The following is a 5,678-nucleotide window of genomic DNA, read 5'->3' on the forward strand; positions in this document are numbered from 1 at the left end:
GTGTCAATTGATATAAAGCTCTAGGTTGGAGATAGCATTCACTTAGAATGTTGAAGACATCTATTGTAATAATTCTAAAATGTCCTTACTATTGCCTCCTTTTCTCATTGTCTCCTGTGTCCCCATACTTAACACAAATCCCTTCTACATACTTTTCTTGCAAGTATCCAGAGGAAATAGAACATAGTTGATGTTTAGTTCTCTTTAACTTTGAATTATTTTGGTGCTTTTTAAAGAAAAGTATTATCCAATTTGTGAAGAGTGATGTGTATTGCAGTGTTGCTGGAAAGGAGGAATAGACAGGGGTAGAAAGGAAGTTTGCTATTTGATACTCATGTCTAGGAAAAAAAAAAGATATGGGGCACAAAATAGTAGCACATTTGCCTATACAAATGTCTCTAATGTGTGTTCCTGGGCTGGAGTGCTGGTAGGAGCTAATGAAACTTGTTTTTTTACTGAAGAGCTCTGTTGTGCTTCTGTTTCCTATCCTGTTGTAAGACATTGTGTTCTACCTTTTTTTTTTTTTTGAAAAACAGTTAATACTTTAAAATTATGAAAACGATTTCCACAAAATGGGCTTTTTAATGAAACATATTACACGAAGGAAAATATGGTGTAGGTTTATTTTTCTAGGATGTTTCTTAGATCACACGTCATGGATATAAATATACAGATGGTTATTTTGAAATGAGAGATGTTTAGAAATTTCTCTTGATCTCAGTACTTCTAGATTTTCTTCTCTAAAATTAAGAATTTAGTAACTAATGTCGATAGATGCCACTTAGGAAGCAAACAAGAGTGATAAAGACCCATAATCCTCGAAACAATGCTTTTGGCCGTGTCAGTTCCTCCTCTCCATGCTGTGGATTTAATTATGGGTCACAGCAATTAATCCAGAGGTGCTTCTTCAAGATGGCAGACTGTCAACTGTAATTACATATTCTTAAAGATGTAAGCTTTCTCCTTCCACTTTGGCAGAATTTCACTGGTGCATTTAAAATGTACCAGATAAGGTGAGAAGGTCAAATGCATTCCTTCATCAGCAATCAGTAGACACACGTGAGATATGACTACCACCATGAATCAGTAAAGCCTCATAAAAGAGTGATTTGTTAACCAAAATAGATAGGGTGTTTGAGTTGCTACTGATTAACAAAACCTCATTTAAGTAACTATGTATGTGGTATGGTATTTTGCCCGTACCCTCGTGAGTAAACTTCTTGTTTTATTTCCGTAATACAGAATTGGAAACAGAGGACCAGCAATGGTAAGTGGATTATTCAAATATGGAGCTAGTGAACAGGAGGCAGAGCCTGTAAGCTGAGATCTTAGCCCAAGTCCACATTCTTGTTGCTGTTCCTCAGTCTGCTGCTGCTATAGGGAAAGCTTGCTGAGAAAACACCTGGCTCACACAGTGGACAAACGAGCAACACGGAGTAAGATCGGAGCCATTAAGAATGCAGCATCACACCGGAAGTTCCCTGTTGGCATTGTTCCTTCACATTGCATTGATCATAGGTAAGGTAGCTCTGTAAGAATCTGTGACGTTTCTGTTTCTGAACCCGTGCTATTTTCTCTTAAGTAGGAAGACAAGGACGCTGAATGGCCTCAGTTCCTCTTTGTCTACATTGTTGACTTATTGCTTTGTTTTTCTATTTCAGAAAGGTAGAAGGGATTCTTGAGGTACTTCTACGATCAGGAAAACTGTGTGATTAATCAGAAGCATGAAAAATGTTCCTAGAAGGAACTATTCCTCAGAGAGATAGGTCATTTGCGCCCTGAGATTACACGTGTCATCTGGAGTGAATATGACCTCTGACAAAACCAGCGCCATGAACTGTACTTCTGGACTGAATTCTTGCTGTCCTTGCTAATACATTTACTCTGCCTAGCTCAGAGGGTTTCCTTTGCATTATGACTCAGGTCTCTGGGAGGGGAGAGACATTATACAGAGAGGAATTCACACAGGCCCTGTGTGGAATGTCAGCAGGGGGCTTCTAGTTTCTGAGTGCCCCATCTGAATCCATCCATTCAAGCTATCAGATGAAGAATTAAATAGGAAGAGATATTTCAAGTATGAAGAGAAGAAAGGTCAAAGAGAGACTCTGCCAAACTCTGACCGTATTAAGGCATTAGTAGGGAAGATGACTGTAGGGCTGTGATACGGCAGCTTTGGTGGTGCCGATGTGCGAATGTGCTGATGATGTGAGTCCAGCATCTTCTTCCACCCTTTACATTCTCAGAAAAGTCTTGTTTACCTTACTGTGTGGGACTGCCTAATGATCCTTCTCTTTGTGGATGCAAGCAGGCTGCTCTTCCTTACAATGCTGTGAGCATTAAGGCTTGCTTCCTATTCCTTTTCAAGCCTTTGGCAAGACATATCGTTACTTTAGTATAAACAGAACTCTTCTCTCTGGGTAAAACAGAACTGAGCATTAGAAAGATAAACAAGTAAAAAAAAGCACTGAGAGGATCAATAAGATGTTATTAGGTTACCTATGATGCCTTCTTTATGTGACTCAAAAGGTCATGATAAATAATGCATATTCTAAGCACTGAGAGTTTCATCGGTAGCTTGAATTTTATTGACATTAAAACTCAGGTGTAATGATGCAATGAATGGTCAGCATAGTGAAGGGTTGTGGAGAGAAGATAAGTGCTTGGCTGGGTATGACTCAGTAGTAGAACACTTGCCTAGCATGCATGGGGTCCTGGTTTTGATCTCCCAACTGCCCTATACATCCTGAGCTCCCCCTGCCCCCGACAAATGAGGAAATACTCTTGGATTTGTGACAGAGAGGAATTCATGTCCTTCAGAGACCATTTTAGTAGTATGGGATGATGTAACTGTTTATAGTAGACTGCAGGTAGTGAAAAAGGGGTGGTAAATAAGATTAACCCCACCCTGAAGTCTGGTGGTGATTGGGGGGGGAGAATAATCTTGTGCTAAGCTATTTAGGGAAAAGCAGAAAGCAGAGCAGAGGGCTTGGGTGAGTTATGTGTTTGTGGGAGGACTAAAGGAACAGAGAGAAGGAGGGAGAGAGGAGACAAAGGAGAGGCAGGATGGAGGAGGAGAGGAGAGAGAGAAGGAAAGAAGAGAAAGAGTGAGAGGAGAGAGAAACAGACACAGAGAATAAGACAGAGAGACAGACAGAGAAAGAGAATAACAGCACAAGATTTAAACTGCTTAGTCTTACCAGGAAGTTTTTGCTTCATGTGTGTGTGCTTAGTACCCTAGGACTGGATGCTTACCCCAGTAGTATACAATCTAAAACTGACCATGCACACAGAGATAAGGAGTAACATTGTCAACTCAGCATCATTTAAGTTGATGCCAGCCAACAGATGTTAGCTAGACACTTTACCTTAGAGTTTCATTGCCGTGAAGAGACACCATGACTAAGGCTACTTTTATAAAGGATATTTAATTGGGGTTGGCTTACAGGTTCAGAGGTTCAGCCCATTATCATCATGGAGGGATGCATGACAGCATCCTGGCAGATATGGTGCTGGAGAAGGGGCTGAGAGTTCTACTTCTTGATCCAAAGGAAGGCAAAAGGAGGCTGCTGTGTTTATTGAAGACGTCCGGGAGGAGGGTCTCTTCTGCAAAGAGCAGAGCTTGAGCCTAGGAGACCTCAAAGCCACCTATACATTGACACACTTCCTCCAACATGGCCATATCTATTCTAACAAGGCCACACCTCCTAATAGTGTCACTTCCCTTGTGCACACACACACACATACACATTCCTCCCACAAACATACCGTATACAATTTTATGTTTAAACACCATATATATATATAAAAATGTGATGTTTGACTTTCTAAGCCTGACTTACTTGCCTAACAAAAGGACTTCCAGTTGTGTCTTTTCCCCTCAAATGTTACTATTTAACTTTTCTTTATGGCAGCATGAAATTCCATCATGAGTATGTACCACATTTTGGAAATCTATTTGTCTGTTGATGAACATCTAGATGGTGCATTTCCTGGGTGTTTGGATCATGCACCTGTAAACATGGATATGCAGTAATCTCTGTGTTGACTTAGAAAACTTTGAGTAGGTGCAGGTGGTTCAGTTGGGTCATATGGTAGTTCTGTTCAGTTCTTTGGGAATATCTGCTCCAATTTCCACAGTGGCTGTATGAGATCATCTTCACACAGTGAACATGGGCTTCTCTTTCTCCACACCCTCACTGCAATCACTCATTAGTTCTTTTCATAAGCAACTATTCTCAGAATAGTTTTAGTGTGCGTTTTCTTCACGACTAAGCTTGTTGGACACTTTCCAAGTATTTATTGATTATTTGTATCCCTTCACTTGAGAACTTTCTATTCTGTTATTAGCTCATATATTGATTGGATGATTTGGTGTTTTAATGTTTGATTTTCTCCAATACTTTATAGATCATCAATATTAATCTACTACCTGATGTAGTAGCTACAGCTGGTAAAGATTTCCTCACACTATAGAGGGCCTTTTCACTTGGGTGATTTTTGTTTTGTTTTGGTATTTTTTGTTTCATTGATTTTTGGTTTTTTAATTGCTTGTTTTTCTTTGAGAAGCGGAGAGAGAAGATCTGGGAAGAATTGGGTGGGAAAGAATCAAAATATATTTTATGAAAAGTTCTTTTTTAAATAAAATACTTTAAAAAGAAAACAAAATTACTTCACTTCTCTACCTTGCCTCAATTTTTCAAAATTGGGTCATTTGCCTTCTTGAGCTTGCTGTCTGAATTCTTTTTATATTCTGGATATTAATAACATGTCAGATGTATGTCTCGTAAAGATTATTTCCCATTCTTTGCATTTCTTTTTTTCACTGAATTGAATGTTTCTTCACTAGACTTCTTAGTTGTAAATTGTTCACCTTAATTCCTGGGTATGTGGAGTTCTGCTCAGAAAATCCTTTCTGAAACCTATATTATGTTTAATGTTGCCTATGCTTTCTTCTAGCAATTTTAGTGTTTTGAGTTTCAAGTGGAGGTTTTTGATCAACATATCTAATTTTTTTTGTACAAGGTGATATATATGGATCTAATTTCATTTTTTCCTGTTCTGTTCTTTTATATAAACTCTCATAACTAACTATTCACCTTCATTTTCCAACTGCCTTAGCTGTAGCACAGATATACTGATAAATTATGCTTTTATTTATATATGATTCTAGGAATTTAAAAGTGGGTCATTAGTTATTCAAAGTGTACCCTTTGGTATTCATATATTTATATAGTTTCTGTAAGACTTTGTTCTTTGAGACAACAGAAGATTAGATCTGGGTGTTATTCCATTTCAACAGTCTCTGCCCCTTTGTAGATGAGTTTAGGCCATTTAAGTTTAAGATTATTTAAAAAATGTTTACTAATTTCTGTTACTTGTTACCTTTTCTGTTTCGTTACATTATTATTTGTTCTTCAATTTTTTCCTTGTTAGCTCTACATTGTTTAACCATTTCTTTCTTGAAATTAATTCTTTCTTTGCGTTCCCCTAATTAAGGCATCTTTTCCTTTTGTATATAGTATTCCTTTATGTATCTATTGTAGTGCTAGTTTGGTGGCCATGGAATGCCTTAGTGTTGTTTATTTATTTATTTATTTATTTATTTATTTATTTTAGTTTTATTGCATTATGATGAGAAAAGTTACATGATTTCAATTTATCTGAATTTGTTAACATTT

The 5,678-nt window shown here is 37.7% G+C and overlaps 1 long non-coding RNA gene across 1 annotated transcript in view; it reads right to left on the reverse strand.

The window, feature by feature from the left end:
• Positions 1 to 2,158: 2,158 nt before the first annotated feature.
• Positions 2,159 to 5,678, reverse strand: part of LOC116073244 — a 15,997-nt gene continuing 12,477 nt past the window's right edge. The window contains exon 3 of the long non-coding RNA XR_004111740.1: positions 2,159 to 2,413. This is a non-coding gene — a long non-coding RNA (uncharacterized LOC116073244). The remainder of the gene's footprint in view (positions 2,414 to 5,678) is intronic.

The sequence above is a fragment of the Mastomys coucha genome, unplaced genomic scaffold (genome assembly GCF_008632895.1).
Source record: "Mastomys coucha isolate ucsf_1 unplaced genomic scaffold, UCSF_Mcou_1 pScaffold23, whole genome shotgun sequence".
Lineage (NCBI taxonomy): Eukaryota > Metazoa > Chordata > Mammalia > Rodentia > Muridae > Mastomys > Mastomys coucha.